Source organism: Emydura macquarii, unplaced genomic scaffold (genome assembly GCF_026122565.2).
Source record: "Emydura macquarii macquarii isolate MOO-44397 ecotype Brisbane River unplaced genomic scaffold, CSIRO-AGI_Emac_v2 contig_450, whole genome shotgun sequence".
NCBI classification, from domain to species: domain Eukaryota; kingdom Metazoa; phylum Chordata; order Testudines; family Chelidae; genus Emydura; species Emydura macquarii.
The window spans coordinates 14,918,179-14,940,523 of record NW_027130587.1 but is presented as its reverse complement, the minus strand read 5'-3'; the positions used below and the strand labels follow the sequence as shown (position 1 = coordinate 14,940,523).

The following is a 22,345-nucleotide window of genomic DNA, read 5'->3' as shown; positions in this document are numbered from 1 at the left end:
GAAATGCTCCGCACCCAGCAGCTGCCGCTGAGCTTCTTGGGAAAATGTGGCCATTTCTTTTGGTGCCTAAATGGGAACTGAGCTATTTTGCAAGTCTAGGCCTTAAACTTTAATTAGTCTAGCTCTGTCTTCTGAGCATCTGAAGAAATAAGAATTGATAAGGGCAATAGATGCATGAAAGATAGAGGATATTGGGGTGGGGGGTATTTAGTCCCATCCCCCCATCCCCCTGTACTGGCTCCTTTCCGTGGCAGTAGGATTAAACTCTGGTCCAGGCCTTCCTGTTGCCTCCTCTGTCAAGTTCTTTCCCCCACCTTTATTTCCTTCTCCAGAGCACTCCCAATTCCTCCTTTTTCATTACTTTTCTTCCCGCTAGAGTGTGTAACTGTCTTTTGAGCAACCACAACCCTCCTGCTTTCCACGGGTTCCCAGGATGTGGACTGTCCAGTTTTGCGCAAGATGAATCCAACTGTAACAAAACTGCAACAGCTAACACCTCATATAACCTGTGGGTCTTGCAGAAGGCTGACCTCTAGAAATGCTGAGCTTCTCAGGTTATGATATAGTGGCCTTAGAGAGACACTGTTATTGTAGCGGGTATTGCTGGCTGGCTGGCTGGCTGGCTGGATTCTAACTGCATTGGAGCTCCTCTGAATGTCAGTCTGCCACACATCCCCAGTCTATGCCTAAAGCTGCCCCTGGCTGAACTGCCTTACTTTACATATCTGGTGATAGAAAAATATGCAGGGACAGAGACAGGAGGGAGTTAAGATAGGTGGAAGAGTATCTGAAAGGCCTTGGGAATGTCTGTTAAAGTTTATCAGTTCCTGATGTCCTTGTATGATTGATCCTATTTCAATAGAAGGGTAGGTATTTTAGAATTGGATTGTGATCATTTAACTAGTGTATTTTATTACTCAAGCAGGGCCTGTCTTTTACTACCCAAGTTGAGGTGTTTCATTCCCAGAGTATCTACCTCTGTATAAAATTCATATGTGTTGCAATAAGCAAAATAAGTTCAGGAGGCACCTGAGACTTTAGAGTCATAGAACTTTATTGGCTTTCTTAAAAGTAATATGATACAATAAAATATTTCACGAGAGAGAGGAATGCCCAGTTTTCAGTTTAAATCGTTAGTTTAAAAAAATTATTTCTGGGAATGTTCAAGATTTAATTGGTCCAGTTGAAGGGCAAGTTATGGCTCATTTGAAAAATGTGAATGTTCTCTAGCTTTTTCTTCAGGGGCTGTATGTAAGATGTGGGAATCCATCTGGGGTGCTCAGATGGGTTTATCTCTGGAGCACAAGCTGTAAAGGTAGTAGAGCAGTAATACCGTTACCCGCCAACCTGAGAATCAATTCACGCTCATTCTTCTGACTGGGAGGGTTAAAGGTGAAATTCTTCCTTTACACCTGCAAGACTTTAGGCTTTTTTTTTTTCCTTTTTCTTTCCCAGTCGGCATTTCAGTTTCCCTACAGTATTAAATGAAAGTGATCTGGGAATGCTGTTTGTATTCGTTCTTTTGGAAAACAGAGCTATAGCTCTACAGAATGCATCATCCCTGCGCAGAGTCTAAATCTCATTTTTACAGGGAAATTCATTATTTTTCATTTTGTACTTTTCTGCATTTTTTTTAATGGGAGGGGTGTCATCTAATGGTCACAGCAGGGAGTGGGTTTCAGGAGTCCTGGCTTCTATTTCTAGATCCACCACTGACTTCAGGTAAGTCATTTAAAATCTCCCTGACTCAGTTTCCCTGATAGTGTGTGTGTTGGGAAGCTTCATTCATTAAGTTTGAAAAGCACTTGGAGACATTAAGATGAAAGCTTCTATATGAGTTCCCTGCAGTATTATTTTTATAGACCTATTTCTTTTGTTTGTTAGGCATTTTTGCTTTTAATTATTGATGTTCAGGTGCTCAAAGGGCTTTGCCAGTCCAGACACCTAGACATTATATTATTTTAACAAAAATGCATTTAATAATGTATACCAGCAAATGTCCACAAAACACCGACTTGCGTATAATGATTCATTAATCCCACGTCTCTCTAATGAAGCAGGTGTTAAATGATCTGGCCCCCAACTGTACTGCACATGCACTTTTAGAAGATGTTGCACGCATACTATACTCCTCATATGGCATATACCTGCTTTCCCTACTTCCTAACTTCCCTTAATGCCCTCGCTAGGCAGGAATATGCTGATGATATGCTAATAAGATGCAATTATTATGCAGCTGCTGTGTTCAAAGGTATATTTCTACTGAAATGAGTTCTGTACTCTTGGAAGAAATAAATATTTACTGCTGTGTTATCCATCTACATTTTGCACAAAGTACACAATAGCTGGGTAGGCCCCCACACTTTATGGTGTATTTAAATAGTACGTGCACACAGACCCCATCAGTCTGGGATTGGGTCATTCACTGTGGCAGCCACCCATCTCCTCTCCCCACTAAGGTAGATCTAATACAAAAGACAGCTTGGCAGCCCTTCTTTCCTTAAGCTTTCATGCCCCGTGTGCTCTTTTGTGCTTCCCCCCTCTTGCACTGGCTAGAAATGTTTTTATTCTGAGAGGTTCCTTGCGTTAAGCTTAGTTAGCCCGAAATGTCTCACCTTTTTTTCCCCTTTCCCAGCCTGATAAATGCTTCTTCCGCAGTTAATGTAACCTCCCCGAACGTCCTTCATTTGTCAAAGATCGCAGCCTTTTACTGCAGGTCATTATTTCACCAGGAATTCAAACAGAAATATTTCCAGTCCACGCCGAGCGATCTATTTCACTTCCCCACCCACCACATTAGCCTCTGAATACTCTCATTATACCATTACTAATTAGAAATTCTCTCAAATTGGCGGCTGCATGAAAAAAAAAGACAGTGTGCTGAGCATATGGCATAATATCCTATTAATGAACACTCTAAATTCAAACTCAGGTCAGCTGCTCATTTCTTGCTCATGACACCCAGGCAAGGGGAGGGGGGCCAAAAAGCAACCTTTCTTTTTTAAATGCATAATACCAAATGCTTAGGATGCAGCAATGCCTTAGGCCAATACTTTATTGTACTTGGTTAATTTTTTTGTACATTTGTAAAAATATAGTACAAGCCAGCGACTGACTGGTTAAGCTTTCATCTGAGTTGAAATGTCCCCTATCCCCTTCTGGCTATAAGAAAGATATCTCCCTTAAACAATGGAACAATATGCACCTTTCACCTGCCTCCAAATATCTGCTAATAATATACCTCCCAGACTTGCAGTGCTGATGTGCCTTAGTAGTTGATGCCCATCCAGTTGAACTAAATTATCTGCTCTCACAAGGCCTGTATAGGGGTTGTGTAGGTAAAGATCAAAAGAGAGCATAAGGGGAGGGGAGGAGGGAAAGCAGAGAACATGTCAAAACACTTTATTTAGCTGGTATGCTCTTTGGGGCAGGAACTGTCTACTACTGTTTGTACAGCACCTAGCACAACGGGGCCCAGGTGTTTGGTTGGTCCCTAGGCACAGCCATAATAAACATGATTATTCAATAATAAAATGCACACACTCAGTTTTAAGCATGAGTGTAAATCCCACTGAAGTCACAATTTAAATGTTTGGCTGGATCAGTCTTGGGTGGGGAGGGGAGTAATGTGTAGTCTGCACACAAACCTGCACTGTGCAGTCTGGGTGGGACATCATTAGCTGCTATTTGGAGACTGAAGTTGAAGCTGGGCCGCCCGCTGTGCGGAAATTCTTATTTCAGTTTGAGTGGATTGTTTTGATTTAGCTTAAACCTGTTCCTCATTCGTAGAAATGGAAAGGACCTCAAGAAGAGACCTCACTGACTGACGCTAAACCAAAATAAGTGTGTTTTTTAAACCGAAATAGGAGCATCCACACAGCTTTTTGCACCAATTTATTGAAATAATCTTAAAACCCCACCTCAGTTTAAAACAGCGCAGTTCTGTGTGTTGCCAAGCCCTTGAGCTGGACAAGTTCAGTAATGGTATTGAAGGTCTGGTGTGCTCAGTCATTCTCTGGCTTCAATCTGGTGCAGGTCAACGGTGCCTGAAAGCTGCCCATTGGGTCTCAGTGGCTTCTCAGTCCGGTTCCCGTCAGGGAAGCGTTTGTCACTGCAGCCACGGTTGCTGGCAGTCTGGCCAAGATCTGAATGAGTACGGAGATTGAGCTCTCTGGGGTAAGTCGCTGGCGTTGCTTTTCTTTGATTTGATGAAAGTCTGCTTGCAGACGTGAGGCCTGACTGAAAAAGCGAGCCCACTTCTTGAGAAGTGCAAAGGTGACCTGCCTTTCCTAGGGAGTTTAAAAATAAAATGCTGTAAAATTTCCAATAAGGTGAAATAGCAAATTCTTGTATCTTCCCTCTCCGGACCGATGTAGTTGTCAGGGCTTTAGGCCTCATCAATCTTGTTGTCATAGCGGTTTATAAAATTACCAAATGATATTATGTCAGCTGATTCTTTAATAGGATAATCATTAGCCATGACCTGAGTAAGGTATTTTTGCCATTGCTAATTTCACCTCAAGGTGAATGTGCAGGCAAAAGTTGTGGGTACAGTGTACACTGTGATGTTTGCTCTTGGCACATTCTGTGCCATAGCGCCAGCTTCTACTTGTTTTGGCTATAGGTTGTGCACCCTCTTTCCTGGTGTGATGTTCATCTCAACAGGATAACTCTGCACATGGAGGGTCTGATCTAAAGCCTCTAGGAGAGCAATTTCCCATTGAAGTCAATGGGCTTTGGATCAGACCCAAAGTGTGTAAGATATATATATATATATGCGCAGATTCTGCAGTTACTTTATTAGCATGTGTGTCTATCTTATCTTGAGGTAATCAGAAACAAAGAAGAATGTCATAGCTGCTGTCAGATGGCAGCAGCATTTTAAAATTTTTGTAGCATTTTCTTGTGCAATGAAAAACATCTGCCTTTTTAAAGTTATTTCTGTGTTAGAGGAAAAATTCCCTGGGAAGCCCAGAGCCAGGGCTGGATTTTGATGTCAATCACAGTGAGGTAAATCCAGAGTGATGCTACTGAAATCAGTAGAATTTCTCTGCATTTACAGTATTGGTATCAGAATCAAGCCCTGGAATTCAGGAGGTCTGGATTCTATACAGTATTATCTTGGGCAAGACACTTACCAATAACTTCTCTGGAGCTCAGTTTTCCCACCTACAAAACATGGCCGTAGAATCTCTGGCTAATAGACTCTAATGATACATTCTTCGTTCTACAGATAATTATTTATCTTTCGTGCTCTTTACATGTGGATCTGATTCTCCTCTTACTTACATCACTATAGCTCCATTCATTCTGGTGGCATTTCTAGTAGAGCTGGGTGGGGAAAATGGCTGTTTTCCCACAGAAAGTGTAGACTTTTCATTGAAAACTCAGAAAGCCAGAGTTTTGGGTTTTCAGTAAAACTTTGACAAAAACCCAGTTTTTTGCCAAAAGTTTTGATGCAGATCAGCTAGATCAAAATAAGTCACTCAAATTAAAATAAGAGTTTCCGCACAAGGGGTTGTGCTGCTACAACTAAGTCTCCAAATAGCAGCTGCCAATATCCTACCCAGAGTGTGCAGTGCAAATTTTATAAACTGTTGTAAGTTAGAGGAGAATCAGGCTTTGTAATTACAAAGATTATGTTCACCCACCAATTAAGTTACAAGAGGAGACGTGAACAATCATTATGCCATCTGAAACCGGGAGGTGGGGGGGGAAGGGAGTCTTTATAGAGTCCTAATGTAATTATCCTAGTTAGTTTGGCGAAGACTCCCATTTTTTGCACATCATCATCATTATAAAGGCAAATTCCAAAGGGGCGTAGCCTCCTTGTAGATCAAGCACCACCTGACTCTCTCTCTGGGGTTAGATTGTTTTCTGGCCTTTAAGGTGTTCGGGCCAGATATTCAGTTTGTCCATTGCTGGCAATCTTTTCATGCACCAAAGCTTTTGGCACCCACATGTTCACCAGCTGTGTAGCAGCGTTCTTTGGTGTACACGCTTCAGAATTCATCGGTAGTCCATTGCAATCATATGTCCCTACCATGAAAGCTGCTAAAACCAAACCAGTGCTGATGGAAGTGATTGATGAGTTCAGCTTCAAACATGCTCACTTCTGATTTTGTTCTGACACTTAACATGGTGCATCGGACAAAGAGGATGGAACAGAAAACATCAGTCCAAAATGTCAACTTTGGCCTTTTCAGTGCCCATGTTTCTGTTCTGTACAGTAAAGTTGGTAAATTCTGTAGATCTGCACAGATTTTTAACAGAGGGTGATTTACCAGTGGAACAAACTACCAAAGAAAGTGGTGGATTCCCCATCTCTTGATGTCTTTAAATCAAGACTGGAGGCCTTTCTGGAATATATGCTTTATTAAAACACAAAGTTTTGGCTCAGCACAGGGGTAACTGGGTGAAATTTTGTGGCATGTCTGAACAAACCCAGCATTTCTTTTTATTTATTTATTTTTACAAATAACTGTTTATGAACAATAGGTTGTGCGTGCCAACTTAATCCAGTGCCTTTGATCAATAAGTTATTCCTGATGCTTTGTGTCCCTGATTAGCACTTTCTTCTTCACTAGTTTACCTTACACAGGGCTGCTTTCTCACTGTCCCTGAAGTAGTACCAGCAGGGGGCTTGCTTATTCTACTTGAATTCAGATAGCCATAAAAATGTAGACTAAGTGAGTGAATTACTATGTGCTATAGGGGAATGTTTAATGCAAAGAAGTGGGGGCGGGGGGGAAGCGAGTCGTGTCGTAATACTCTGTGCAGGTATTCAGGAAGTGTGACATCCCCAGGAGAAAGCCTAACCCTATCTGTATGGCAGCGCCTCTCTCTCTCCTGTGAGTGGAATCAGAGACTCTGGGTGCATATAGTCAGAATTCCTGACATACAGCGCATGCTGTTCTTGTTAATAAAGGAGACTCTGCCAGGCATTTTGTTTCTGCGTCCTCCAGGAGAAATTAGTCATTTTAAGATAATGACAATAATCCGATTAAAAATGCAGTGGAATTGTGTGGAATCTGTATTCCGTAAATTCAATGGGGTTTGAATATTCTTTTACCAGTAACACTAATTCTGTAGTGTGGTGGTGACTAGAGATATAGCCCTACAGTTGAAAAAATGGGGCTTAAAGTTAGGCTCCTAAATCCATATTTAGGCACCTACATTTTAACTAAGTGGTCTGATTTTTGCCAGTGCTGAGCTCCCATTGAACTCAGCATTATGGAAGATCAGGCCTGTATATTATTACTATACATTATTTATTATGTGCCCCTAAATAGATTTAAGAACCTAATTTAGGCCCCCATTTAAAAAAAACCCCCAAAACTATTTGACAGTACTGACAGAACTGGTCATTTGCAACATAAGGTCCCAATCCTGCAATCAGATCCACATGGCTGGATCAATATGGAACATCCCTGAGCACAGAGATCCAACTACGTGGATCTAATTGCCGGATTGGGGTCTAAGCAAGATGGGCACAGAGCCGGGAGGATTGTTGCAGGGGAGCACGTTCTAGAACATGCTTAGGAAAACTGGTGAAAAGTGAAACTGCTCTTTAAAGGTGATCTTATTGTTGGTGTTATTAACCTCATCTGATTTTGGTGTCAGAGATTTAGGACTGATTTTTACATTTTGAAATGATAAAAACTTGGGGGAAAAAAAAATATATATATATATACACACACACACACATTTTTGAAGTCTTTAAACATCTTGCAGGGTGTTTTTTAGTTTGAGATTTTCCCCTTTGTTTCTTTCAGTTCATGTCCAAGCAGTAGCCTCTCTAGGTGAGTGATTGAAATGCTGCTGGGCCAGAGCTCCACTGCAGATTCTTTCAAGACCATCACTGGCCATATCAAATCAAGACGCTTTCTGCAATGTTCACAGAAATGTAATTTGATTTGCCTTTGTCAACAGAATCTGTGGAAACCTCCCCTGCCTGAATAAATATCCCTGCAGGGTAGCACATGCTTTGTAAATAATTTTCATTGTAACCCCCTCTTGCTAGCAGGGTGGAGAGTTGAGAACATTCATCAAGTCGCACATTAAGAAAATAATTTTCTTGTATATAATTTGCGCAATAAATAAGGCGTACGATTTCTCACTTCTGCAGCAAGGAAGTTTAAAGAACCATCTTTTCTGACAGCCAGTGCCTCTCATTTAACCCAGGTCCTACTTCAGAACCAATTCCTTCCTAAGGTCAATGGCCAAGGGGCTGGTGATTTTGGGTGTCTTACTCTTCAGGTGCCTAACTTGGGCAACTTAGGACGGCATGATTTACAGACAGTGGATGATCGGCACTTTAAGAACATAAGAACAGCCATACTGGGTCAGACCAATGGTCCATCTCACCTAGTGGCTGGGACCAGATACTTCAGAGGGAATGAACAAAACAGAGCAATTTTTCAGTGATCCATCCCCTGTAGTCCAGTCCCAGCTTCTGGCAGTGAGAGAGACAGACTCCCAGATCTTGGGGTTGTGTCCCTGACCATTTTGGCTAATAGCCATTAATAGCTATCCTCCATAAACTTATCTAATTCTTTTTTGAACCCAGTTATACTTTTGGTCTTCACAACATCCCTTGGCAACAAGTTCCACAGGTTGACATAGCACTTCCTGGAAATCACTTTAAATTGGGGCCCTTCATATCAAGCACCCACATTTATTAGTCATATTTGAAAATCTTGGCCAATGGGGCCATGCCTAGTAGTAAGCAGTCTACATGGTAGCAAGGATTTGAGGAATATGGCCCTTAGCTTTTGTCCACATACAAGCTGGTGCAACGTCTAGTTCATTCTTAATTTAAGAGGCTGAAGGATGTGCTTGTTGTTTGTGAGCTGTAACTGAGATGGGCTCGTGTAAGCGTGTCTTCATCTGTTCTGCAGTCAGAACTGCAAACTTCCTCACAGCTGAGTCCTGAAAACTCCAGCAGTGGCTTGTGTTGATTTAAAGAAGCTGAGACGCTGCCACCCTCCCTTTGGTCTGTCCCTCCTTCTCTCTTTCCAGCCCCAGCTGGACGGGTTTGAACACCTGTCAATCCATGGGGGTACAGCTTGGTTGGTTTTTAATAGTAAAGATCAGTAAAACATCTGAAATGATTGCACCTTGCCAGTGAGCAGCACAACTGGAGGTGCCTTTCCTCTGAGTCCGTGCTTGTAGCAGGGCAAGGATTCATTCCACTACGTTTTAGACTCCGCAATGTGCTGCAGTTATAACAGTAGGGCTCTGTGCACATCCTGCCCCCTCTTCTGCAGCTGTTGTGGTCTCCAGAGGCGGTGGAAGTGATGCAATTCCCCTCCATGATGATTAGAGAGGGCTGAGCACTCTATATGGACTCCCTGGTGCCTGGGGGACAGTGACTGCCAACACACAGAGCCACCAGCCATCATCCTTCCACAGCATGGGGATCTGGGTGTTGCATCCTCCAGCCTGCTGCAATAGCCACTGTTGAGAAGTGTGGCTGCTGCTCTGAGGCCTTGGAGAATTCGACCTTCCTCCTTATCTCTCCCGCAGAGTCCCTGCACGCTCAGGCTGGGCGCTGGGGACCAGGATTTGGGCCTCACTGAAAAGCTTGTTTACCCAGGAAGGGGGATTTCCACAAGGCTGGAGCATTGTAGGCAAAGCCCTGCTTTGTGTCCTGTTAGCAGGATCAGGAGCATCTTGATGTGCTTATTTGCCGTATGTCGACACCGTGCCTGGCTCTGTGCAGTCAGAGGGAGGCACAGCCCCCGCCCCAAGGAGCTCCCTCTACAAACAAGCTCATTACATGTGAGCTAATCTGCCACTAAACTAGGAGATGCATTCCAACAAGAAATTTGCTTTCATGCATGTAGGAGCCATTTGATGGGAATCTCAACGCTTCCTCTGATCTGCGGATTTTCAAAGATTTGGGCTAGCAGTTTATCTTGAGGTTTGATTTCCTTTTCCCCAAGCCCTCAGCACAATTTCCATCCCCCCCTTTTAACTGTAATCTGTCCTATATCCGCAAACTGATGAGGCCAACCATTATTCATTTATCTAATACTACTTGAACTGGGGCCTTAACTCTTTGCCCTTCCCCTTTCACACTCCTATTTCTGTGTATTTACCTAGTCGACACTCATGAGCAAAATAAGATGTGTATAAAATACAAGAATTTTTTTTGTTTTTCTTGGGGCCTGATCCAAAGCCGATTGACATCAATGGGCATCTTTCCATAGACTTCAATGGACTTTAGATCAGGCCCTGGGTGGGCATTGCCAGCCTGATTCTACGCCTTCAGAAGTCACCTTCAGTGCTTTTGTCTCCCTCAGCTTGCTTCCAAGCAGCATTGAGCAAACACATGACTGAACCTGTAAGACCGGGCTTGACTTTTAGGAAGGGAGCCTGAAGGGCACAGAATAATTTTGGAATCTAACCAGCCACACCTCAAATGCCTAGATTACGCTTACATTCACACTTACCAATGCCTCAGAGCACTGGAAAGATGGGTGTAGACTCCCCCAGTGCATCAGAGCATGAGAATAGATGTGCTTGTTCCTAGTAGAAATGTAAAATTTGTATTTTTATATATAGACTTTTTTATGGATGGCATGTTCCTATCCCCAGGCATTTTGCATTGGAATTCAGCTCATTGCAAGCCTATTACATGTTCACTAACTATAAACCATCTGATTTATATTCATTAACCAGTACTAGACAGCAGCAGTGGCATAACTTTAGCACTGGACATGCCTCAGTCGACGGGTGAACTAAATTTCAGTTAATTAAGGTGCTGTAATTGTTGTCCAGTACAAGTGTCTTCAGGGCATTGGCTTTGTAAATAATTTTTCATCCCAATCTCTCCTGAGCTCTGGGTTACTAGTCTGCAACTTTGCTCAAGTCATAAACTATGGAATCAACTTTCCTGCACTTATTTGTAAAGAGAACGAGGCACCCTTAATGCTTCTTGCTGAAATCGGCAATGACCTTATTGACTAGCAAAGTGCAAAGAAAGTCAGGAGGGGAGGAGAAAAAAATCACCCCCAAAGTAACACACAACGGTGGGGATTCAGGTTTATGAGAAAGAAATGTTGAAGGACTATACCAGGGTTTAATCCGTTTGCTGGTATGCTGCCGGAAGGTTTGGTTCAGATAAACATTTAGCGTTCATGACATCCTTAGCTGAAGTTCACCAAAACATCTTAATCAAGAAATCAAGCTGAAAAGCTCCGGATAACAGGCTTTCTCATAACATTCCCAGTATTTCATGGTTCTGGCAAGGCCCAAGATGGCTCTAAAACAACACCCTGGAACTGAACTGAACCCCCTAAACTTTGGTGGGAGGTTCAAAATCCAAACTCCAATTTGAATTCCCCAAATGACTCTTACATTTATAGTGGGCTGGGTCCAGTTACCCTGCTCCTAGTATTCAAAATCCAGATGCATATTTTATAGCTTTAGCCCCTTTCCAGCTGAAATCAGCAAGTGCAGAAGCACCCATGAGGGATGACTGGCTCCAAAACAGGAAGCAGGGGAGAGACCCCTGACCCGGCCCCGTCCCAAATATGGAGTCACAGGATGGGGGAACAGTGATGAGGCGGAAGTTGGATTAGTGGAAAAGGAGGCAGCTATGGAGCCAGACAGCCAAGGCACTGGACATTTTGAAAACCGGGCACTGAATTTTGAAATGGAGTGGATGGATGATGGGCAGTGATACATGGTGCTTGGAGAGGAGCAGGGACTCATTGGAGAGGAGCCCCAGCACCCGGAGAGCTGCACAATGCTTCAAGGGGAAGGGGACTGAGCCCCAAACCCTATGGTGCTTGGAAGGGGTGGAAGGTACTTCTTATATGGCCATAGTAACTGAGCACCTCACAATTTTTAATGTATTTTCCTCTCAACACCACTGTGTGGTAGGGTGGTGCTGTTATCCCCAGTCTACAGACGGGTCTAAGGCACACTGAGACAAAGGCACAGATTTTTTAGAGCTATTTAGGCACCGTGGCCTCAGCGTTGCAATGCCTAACAGATTTAGGAGCCTACGTCTCATTTTTCAAAAGTGATTTAAGCACTTAGGAGCCAAAATCCCAGTGATAGTCAATGGAATTTAAGCTCCAAAACGCCAAAATCTCTTTAGAAAATGAGATGTAGGCTCCTCAGTCAGTTAGATGTTGCTGTGCTGAAGTGTTGCAACACCTAAATTACCTTTTAAAAATCTGGATCTAGATGGTTAGCCCAAGGTCAAACAGGACGCCTGTGACAGAGCAGGGAATTGAACCCAGGTCTACCAAATAACAAGTTAGTGCCCAAACCACCGAATCATCACCCTACTACTTGGCTGGCTTATCAGAAAAGGAAGAGTGGGGATAGGGATGGGGATAAAGGAAACTGTCTCCGCAATTTCTTGGTTTGGGAGCTAAGTTGGGTCTGAGTTAATGACTTACAAGTGGCTTGAGGGCCATTGGACACATTTGTGTGCGTGTGTGTATCCATCCTCTCTTTCTACTCTGCCTGGCGTCTTTCTCGTAATACAGTCAATGAGCAACCGATTTTTAAGTAAACAGGGCACACAGGTCTAATGGTGTTTGTGAGCAAAAGATGCACTGAGAGATGCCACATGGAGTGTGGGGGGTGGCTAATAGGCCAAAGTGAACAGTTCATAATGAGAAGAAGAATAGTGATCCGTGTGAGCAAAATAAAAATCCCTGCTGCTCCTGAATCTGTGTGCACCAACTGCGGAGTAGTAATTAGGAGGGAGGCTTGATGTGGAATTGAAACTGTAATTATGAAGAACTGCTAGATATTACAGTAGCATCATGTTTAATGCTCTTCCCCCCTCCCCCCACCCACTCTTTACCCCCTACCCCTTTGATTAATCACTGTTTTTCCAGAAGTTTAAATTTGGAGAAAAATGTTTGGAATTATCTGGGGTGTTTTGTGGCTTTCCTTTTTAAACCGAGGCGTTTTGAAGTTGAAATGGAAAATGGTTTATTATACTCTGCATGGAAATTAATGCATGGCCAGTCTGAAAGGGAATGATTTTCAATTAAAAGGCTTGAAACATTGTGGGCTTAGTTATCTCCTGAACTGTGTCTTCACTCTACCTTGGTGGCAAATGTAATTTTTACTTGAATGCTGCTGAAAGTGTGTGTGGGAGGAAGGGCAGAGGGGCATGGGGAATGGGGAAAATGTGGGATGGGATGTCCGATCAATATGTTGATCTGCCACTCTTTCTTGCCCCCAGACGCGTTGTCACTCTAGTAATGAAGCTATCACAGATCTAGTCACTTAGAACATAGGGCACCAATTCCATCTTGAGGAGAGATTCTGCACTGGGCCTCTTGGGGGCTCAGCCAAGGGAGGAAAGTGGCTTTGTTCATTCCTGACTTAGTTCTGTTCTTTGGTTTCTTTTTTCCCTCTCGTTTGTTCTTTGTTCTGTGTTCGTACAGTGCCTGCCAAGGAAAGAGTACTGCGGAAAGGGATTTGGGGGTCATTGTTGACTCAGATTTAGTTTGTGATCCACCGTGTCCAGTTCTGGGTGCCACATTTCAGGAAAGATATGAACAAATTGGAGAAAGTCCAGAGAAGAGCAACAAAAACTATTAAAGGTCTAGAAAACTCTTCCTATGAGGGAAGATTGAAAAAATGGGGTTTATTTAGTCTGGAGAAGAGAAGACCGAAGGGGGGACATGATAACAGTTTTCAAGTATATAAAAGGTTGTTACAAGGTGATGTTCTCATTAACATCTGTGGATAGGACAAGAAGCAATGGGCTTAAATTGCAGCAAGAATGGTTTAGGCTGGACATTAGGAAAAACTTCCTAACTGTCAGGGTAGTTAAGCACTGAAATAAATTGCCTAGGGAGGTTTTGGAGTCTCCTTCATTTGGAGATTTTAAAGAGCCGGTTAGACAAACTGCTGTTGGGATGGTCTAGATAATGCTTGGGCCCACAATAAGTGTGAGGGACTGGACTAGATGATCTCGCGAGGTCCCTTCCAGTCCTACAATTCTATGATTCTGTGTGATGAGTCATGTACAGGGCTTTTTGCCATCATTTTTTAGAAGCCTTTGGACTAATATACCTTTTAAAGTTTGCATCTTGCCATTGTTTGATATGTGTGTGTTTTGTTTTAAAATGCTTCTTACTAAAGTAATGAATTACCTGTAACCGCTGTGTGATGTTAGAGTGCTATTGATTGCTTCCAAAGCACATACAACACATTCTAGGAACCATGGATCTAGGAACAGACGTTCTACTTTGACTGTGAGCTCAGGCAAGTCATCTAGGGAATGTCTACACTGCGATACAAGATCTGCGGCCCAGCCACAGCTGGCCTGGGTCAGATGTCTTGGGCTCAGATTTTGGGACTATAAAACTACAATGTAGACTTTCAGGCTCAAGCTGGAGCCTGGGTACTGGGAACCTCCTTCTTCACAGGGCCTCAGAGCCCAGACTGCAGCCCAATCCCAAACATCTACACTGTAATTTTATAGCCCCACAGCCCTAGCCCATGAACCCATGTCAGCTGACTTGGGGCAGCCCCAAGTTTTGCAGTGTAGTCATACCCTTAGTCTTTTTGTGCCTTAGTTCCCCAATCTGGAGATACATGCCCTACAAAGACGTTCTGAAACAATTCCTCTGTGTTGTTCTGAGGCCTACGTGCTTCTAGATCCTCACAAGAAAGATGCAATAGAGGTGCAAACCATTACCATAAAAGGGTGGGAGGCTGGAAGATTTGTTTATGACAACTGAACCAGCAGTGTAAGTTTACTGACAACCACACACCCCCCCCCCACACCCCCCCAAGGCCTAAGTGCACTTTTGAAAATGTTCTCTCTGGTGTAGACCAGGATTGTAGGTGTGACCTTAGCCTGCGTTAGCTAACTTATCATGGTTTAAAGGTGTCAGCAAGGCTCTCTGCCTTTGACCTCTGCTAAACCAGTCAAGTTAAAAGTGAAGCTCCTCACTAGACTTTCACTTGGCCAATTTAGCACATTACAATGGTCACTGCCTTCTCTGGACTAGACTTTTTTTTTAAAAGGAGTGACTAGCACATGTAAGCAAACACGTACCAACATCACACCTTAAACCCTAGTTTAGTCATAGCTCCAATGAATGCCCACAAATATCCCTTCAGTGCATAGAGGACTGCTGCAGCTTCCTTAGAAAAGGAAGCTCACAAAAGCAGTCTCTGTGTTGATCTCTCCCCTCTGTTTGCCTGGTCAATTTTGCTATTGATCTGACAGCTCCTTTCCAGATCTGCCTTGGCAATAGACACATGCCAGGCTCTCTCATAGTTCATGTTCATGTTCACTTATTAATATAAAGATTCCACTTCACACTTGCTGGAGTAAACCTTGCATGATGCCTGTGACAGTTTTTGCAGTAATTCAGTTGTAGCGCCAATCTCAGGCTAGATCTCTCTGCCATGGCTACCCCTCTAGCCTTTTCCAATTTTTCACTACAGCAGTCATGAATAAATCACCAAAACACATCAGATTGCTGGAAATGGAAATACCAGCGATAGGGCCCCGTTCAGTAGTCAAGGAGCATCATCCTTATACAGCAAGCAGAAGCGCTCTGTGCTCCCTCGCCACTGGCCGCACATCATCCAGCCTGCCTGTCATCAAACCCAACCCAACCCCCCCCCCCCCCCCCCCCATGCCTGCAAACCACCAGCATGCAACCTGAATCTCCCTCGCTTTGGAACGTAGCGCGCACTCTCTGCACCTTCCAGCTCAGAGGGGAGGCAATTTCATTGGACAGGCTGCAAAATGACCCACCAGCAGCGTCCCAACACATGAAGCCAGGGCTCTCATGTATGTGTGAGATGAGCCCTGTTCGTTTTCACTAGTGGTTACTTGGTAATAGAAAAAGCAACAATATGTGCTTTGCTAGTCGTTCCTTCCACCACCCCCAAGCCGCAAGAATCAAGCGAAAGCCTGGAAGCTCCTATTATGCCTGGTGTGTTACCGTAGCCAACTGCCCATCGTCCCATCAGTGTGCTCTGAGCACCTCTGCCCATCCTTGTATCAGGAGGCTGAACCTACCCTCAGACCCACTATATGGCTAAAAGACTACAGCCCACTTTCATTGCTAAATGTAGGAGGTGGGGGAATGCACTGGCAAGCCCTTACTCCAGGGGCAAGATGAAAGTGTGCTAAGCAGAGGCTGCCTTTGATGAAATAGCGTATTAGCCTATACATCTGTATCTGTGAGCATCGCCATAGTTCTTCCCAGACTTTTTGATAAGTGCCTGCTTAATTTCTCCTATCCTGTAGAATCTGCTCTGTCACTCTCCTTCTCTTCCATACTCCAGTTCCTGGAACATCTCACGTACCACAGCCTTCTGATGATGTGTCTTGAGACACCAGTCTGCTCTCATGCCTCTAGGAGCAGTATTAGTTCCTCTGAACCACCTCTTCCCTTTCAGATGACTGGGGCACATGCTCACAGAGGGATGACGGCAAACTGTTCCTAAATCCTCCACCTCCTCCAGCAAGCAACAAGGAACAATTCCGATTAGAACAAACTGCTTCCTGCCCAGCCATTCTTTTCTAAATGGAGTCTGGGCCAGTTTTCATTTCCCCAGGCAGATGCCCTTAGTTTGCCTGCACTTCACACTTCACTGCTAAACTCACAGCTGATATAAATCCGTGTAGTCCTACGGACATCAGTGGAGCTAGAATGATTTACACGAGGCCAGGATCTAGCCCAGAATCCTGAATTAAGAAACCCTTGTGATTCCATATCTCTACAGCTATTGCCCTAAGGGGTCTTTGCAGCCATCTTCCTTGTATTGGTCCAAAGTTCTGTACTCAAGTCACTGAAGAGGAATGAACCTTCTCAGTCCATGTCCCAGCTTGTGTAAATCAGGGTTGTGTAAATCAGAGAGACACTAGCTGAGGATCTAGCCCTCTGTTTCCAAACCAGCCCGGGTTTCCACTATTTGGATGTGTTGTACATGGTATTGCTAGTGTTTGCTGCATAACATGCTGAATTACAGGTTCTCTCCCCTTCCTCCTCCACCCTCTGAACGACTGTCAAACAGAAGGATCATAGTCTCCCACTAACATCTACTTTGGTGGCAGCCTGGCTTTGAATTCAAATCTTACGTTGATTGGATGCTGCTGATATCCCCCAGCCCTCATCCTCTGTTCTGGACCATGTACTTTCCTTGCCACCTCCTTTGTTTGTTTTGACGTTGTCTTTATGCCTCTCATTTGTGTTTCCTTCTTCAAAACCAAAGAGGGAGGGAGAGAAGTAAATATCAGAAGGTGTTTGGTGTGGGGAATGGGACTGTATTGTTGAACAAGAGGAGGCTGAGTGATAAGGTGGGAGTGTTTGGCTTATGTTGTTGAGGGAGGGAGGGAGAGAGACAGAGAGTGTGTGCAGAACTCTTTTCTTGTATTGTGTTGGTTCAACTGCGCACATAAGTATCGTTTAGTCCTGAAGTAGTCTGAAAGCACTGCAGCTTCTTCCAGAAAGGAGTGCTGTGGAAGTCATTACAGCAGATGACTGAGAACCAGTCTCCTGGGTTTTATCCCTAACTCAGTCACTGATTTCTGGGTGCCTTTTCCATATGCAGCTAACTGCACAAAATGCTAGCATTTAGTTGCCTATCTGCCTGATATACATACCCAGATGTTTAAATATTGTGTTAATCCCACAACTAATTTTTGCATCAGCAGAACTGTGCTCACAAGATTGAAGGATGCTTTTAAAAATTAGACTGTTGGGGTGAAATCCTGGCCACATTCACATGAACAGGAGTCTTGCACTGACGTCACTGGAGCGAGGATGTTACCCCTTCTCTCTAGAACTTAGTCTAGGAAAATGGGGATACCAATGCCTACCTCACAGGGGTGTTGTGAGGCTGGATTGTTGTGAAGCTGAGAAGCTTGGCTAAAAGGATGTATCTATAGCTGCAAATAACTATTATTCAAATCAGTGGGGTCAGAAACTCAGCTAGAATTAACAACAAAACTCCCAAAACAACCCTCCGTAAAATAAAATAAATCAGTTTTTTACTTGAAAATTAGCCTCCTTAATCTGGACATCAGTTCTATTTCTGGATGGCTTGTCCATGTTGAAATTTAGTTTTTATCTTTGTTATATTAAACCCCCTGGTAATAAAATGTCAAATTAAAAAAAAATTAGGATCACTGATATTGCAGAAAACCAATGAAATAAAACCTTACAACAGAGGCATAAGAAAATTTCCATCATTCTCTCCTTAACTGAAATCAAAATTAGAATGTTGTTAGAAATTTCATTAGGATGGAGCCAGATTGTTAATGAAATTACATTCCAGTTTTCTATATACCCAATGTGTTAAGTAGGTTTGATCAATGATGTTCACCCAATTAATTTTGTTGATTGCTGAGGATTACTTTATCGGCAGTCACGTTTTACACTTGTGTGGGGGTTTTTTTTGTTTGTTTCCAAGGTAAATTCTTCATGATGTCAAGTCACATGACAGAGAAGCAGGACTGAAGTCCAGTTATCAAAGCAATCTCCAGTAGACCATGACGTGTACCAAGGTGAGGCTGTTATTGTTGTTAATCTTGTTTATAATAGTAGTGCCTAAGGACTAACTGAGAACAGGGCTCCAATGCATCAGACATTGTACAAACACTATAGCATACAGTCCCTGCCCGGAAGAACTTACAGTGTAAGCAGACAAGGCAGACACGAGATAGGAGAAAACTGGCTGACATTTAAAGCAAGTGGTGATTGTGCAGATACATTCCTTCACCCTAAACAAGAAACCTACAACTCTTGTCCCATGGACTTCCACTGTTTTGTTCTATCTATGTGGCTCTCATCTCTATAGTACCTGTATACTGTGTCTCAATCATTAAAGAATTTTATCTTCCCAACTCCACTTGTGAGGTAGGGAAGTATTGTCATCATTCACAGATGGGGAACTGAGGTACCAGGTAGATTAAGTGACTTTCCCAAGGTCACACAGGAAGTCTCTGGCTGAGCTGGAACTTGGCACCAATTCTTCTGAGTCCCAGACCAGTGCCCTATCCACTAGGCCATCCTTCCTACTCCTGGGTAGAAGTGCTGTGGCTGTCTTTTGTGGGAAGAAGCTATATTCCTTGCACTTTCTCTTGTCTTTATTTGTGGGGAAAAGGGTGGCAAAATCACTGGATTAGAAGATCTTGTTTTAGTTCCTAGCCTTATCACTGACTAGCTCTATGACCTCAGGCAAATCACTTAATTTTTCTGTGTCTCAGTTCCCCAAGATGACAGCAAACAATGACAGGACTTTTCTACCTTAGAGGTGTGCAATGGGGACACAGTCATTAATGTCTGTGTGGCCCTGTAGTACTATGGTGATGAGGGCTGTACAAACAGATGGAAAGATAAATCTGCAGTATGAGATACCATCAGTAGTGGGCGGATTATGTCCATGTGCCCTGTCCCATCTTATTTCAGTTCAGATGGGCACATTTCAAACGATGCGCTGGGTTTCTGTAATCTGAGTACTCCCCATTATTGATGTCAGTGGGAGTCATGCAGAGAAACCACAGCACAGCTGTCTAACGTTGGCCCTTGAGTGTCCAGTTTTGCTTGGATTTTTTTAGAAGGTCCCAGTTTGTCATTTATGCTTTGTCCCCATGCAGCTTGATCAGCCTGGTCCTGCAGCAGAGCATTTGCTTCTATTGTTACCATCACTGCTGCCTCCACTGCCATGCAGTGATCCGTGACTAGCCTTATCTAGCTGTTTCTCTTTAACTGTTGCCCTTCTGCCTCCCGGATCATTCATGTACAGAGAATGTTCTGTAATTAATGGAACTTCAGCATGGGAAAACCCCATTACTCCTGCCTAATAACAGGAGTGAGGCCTAAGAAGGGACCTCAGTTTGTGCTGAAGTATCTCCTCACACACTGTGGCAGAGAGTTTCAAAGTCATATCATTTCAAGGGGAACTGGGCACCTGAAATCCTTTCGGCATCTTTGAAAATCTCACCCTCCCATTCCTCTGCCTGTACCAATCCCCATTTTCAGGCCATGAAATAGAGACAAGAGGAGTGGACATGCAAGAGGACTTGAAATTTACTTACACGCACTGCAGCTGGTGGTAGACAAGGTTTGCTGGAACCCATCAATCTTCCATTCCCTCACTGCAATGTAGGATCCAGGCCATAGTACTTGTGGGTTTGGCCAGTGGTAGCCTTGATGTCCAGTGTAAGCCAAGCAGAGTGCATATTTCACCATCCCAGTGTTGTTGCTATGTCACAGGATGATATTCCATCTTTGTAAAGGGATGAATACTAAAATAATGTCAGTGTCATCACTGCTACTATTGTTTTCATGACAGTCGTATTCCATGCAGGGTTTGAGGCTGGAATATGTGTAAAGTATCAGTATCAATAGAGATCCCTGCCTGAGCCTCCAGCTCACTAGATATTTGCAGGATTTAAAATAAGAAAAAAATAAATGAAACAGCATTTTGATCTCTGGGGGACAGGAAAAAAAAGCTCCCATTATACCATTCAGATGTAAAAGAAAATTCTGCTTCGAAGGAGTCTTTAAACCTTATGTTAAGAAAAATGCCTGGAATTAAGTTCCTAAAAAGCTACAAAAGCTGAACAGAAATATTATCAAGGCTTGAAATGAGATTTTTTTTTCTTTTTTTCAGGCATTGATCTACTGATGGATTAGCTGGAAATCAGCAGTAAGTGATCTGTTCAATTTTTTTAAAAGAAATATGCATTTGTTGAAGTTTAAACTGCAGGCAGAAAATGGTTTTCTGGATCAGGTCTATATGTCTCTGAATTGATATTGAATTTCAGTTTTGTTTTACTTTGGGTCATCTTCCTGCAAACCATGGCTAGAGTTTTCCCATAGAAATCTGAGTACAGTTTCAGCTGAGGTAGGGCTGAAAAGGAAAAACACCTATTGTTCTCAGAGTGGATCCTAAATGCTCAAAGGCATAAGATGGATACGATTATTAGAAATGAGACATCTCATCTCTCAGAAGTCACGTAAATTAAAAAAAGAATTTGCTGCTTTTTTCTTTTTTTTTTTGCTAGAGGTGTAGCAAAGTTTTTTTGTTTTGTTTTTTTAAATCAGGATGCCATTTATCAGTGCTGCTACCACCTGACTAACAGTAGGCATCCTGCCAATCATTTTATGGAAATAGTCAAGGACTTTAATGTTTGGATGCCCATCTGACTCGGCTCTTGTTCATGTCAGCAGATCTGATGTGAAAGCAAAGGTGCCCCATGCAGTGTAGTTACCATCAAACATGTAAGTGTCAGCATTTTAAGGCAAGGAACACAATGCTGATGATGGCCAATGTCACTGGTTTAACCTCTTTCAAAGGCATTATATCAGACGCTCTTTTCCTATTTCTTGTCTCCTTAGGATTTGTTATGCTAGAAATACTCCTGCTCAAATACTCCTTCAAATAATTATCAGTGCACCTGTATACATCACTATTGGTCCCTCATAGCCTGTTCCAAAGATCTAACTTATTCTTTAAGATTGGGATCTAATGTATTCTTTTAAAACATTGTTTTGAAATAATGACTTTACAGGTTGAGACTAGACTACAGGAGCCCTAGATTCGCACATAACCTGGTCTTTTACTTTCTAAAGCCATGTCTACACTAGAGAGCTTACAGTGGCACAGCTGTACCGATGTAGTTTAAGCCGACAGGAGAGAGTTCTCCCGTCAACATAATTAATTCACCCCAAGGAGCGGCGGTAGCTATGTCAGCGAGAGAAACTCTCCTGCCGACATAGTGCTGTCCACACCGACGCTTACGTTGGTGTGACTTATGTCGCTCAGAGGGGTGAAATGACAGCATGACACTTGGTAAATTGTTCCAGTGGTTAACTACCCTCAATGTTAAAAATTTACACCTTATTTCCAGTCTGAATTTGTCTAGCTTTAGTTTCCAGCCACGGGATTGTGCTATACCTTTCTGATGGATTGGAAGAGCCCATTATCAAGTATTTGTTTACCATGATACAGACTGTAATCAAGTCACCATTTAGCCTTCTGTTTGTTAAACTAAATAGATTGAAATCCTTGAGTCTCGCTATCAGGCAGGTTTACTCGTCCTTTAATCATTCTCATGGCTCTTCTCTGAACCCTCTCCAATTAACCAACATTCTTCTTGAATTGTGGGCTCTAGAATTGAACAGAGTATTCCAGCAGCAGTCACACCAGAAATAAAATGACTCTCTACCCCTACTCGAGATGCCTTTGCTTATGCATCTAAAGATTGTAGTAGCCCTTTTGGCCACAATGTCACACTGGGAGTGCACGTTCCACTGATTATTCACCACAACCCCCAAATCTTTATCATAGTCACTGTTTCCCAGGATAGAATCCTCCATCCTGT

The 22,345-nt window shown here is 43.1% G+C and overlaps 1 long non-coding RNA gene across 2 annotated transcripts in view; it reads left to right on the top strand.

Moving 5' to 3' along the window:
• The window catches only part of LOC137146459 (uncharacterized), a 47,699-nt gene that overhangs the window by 8,748 nt on the left and 16,606 nt on the right, over positions 1-22,345 (top strand). For both annotated transcript variants that reach the window (XR_010917950.1, XR_010917951.1), the window contains exons 2-3: positions 18,427-18,520; positions 20,632-20,667. This is a non-coding gene — a long non-coding RNA (uncharacterized lncRNA). The remainder of the gene's footprint in view (positions 1-18,426; positions 18,521-20,631; positions 20,668-22,345) is intronic.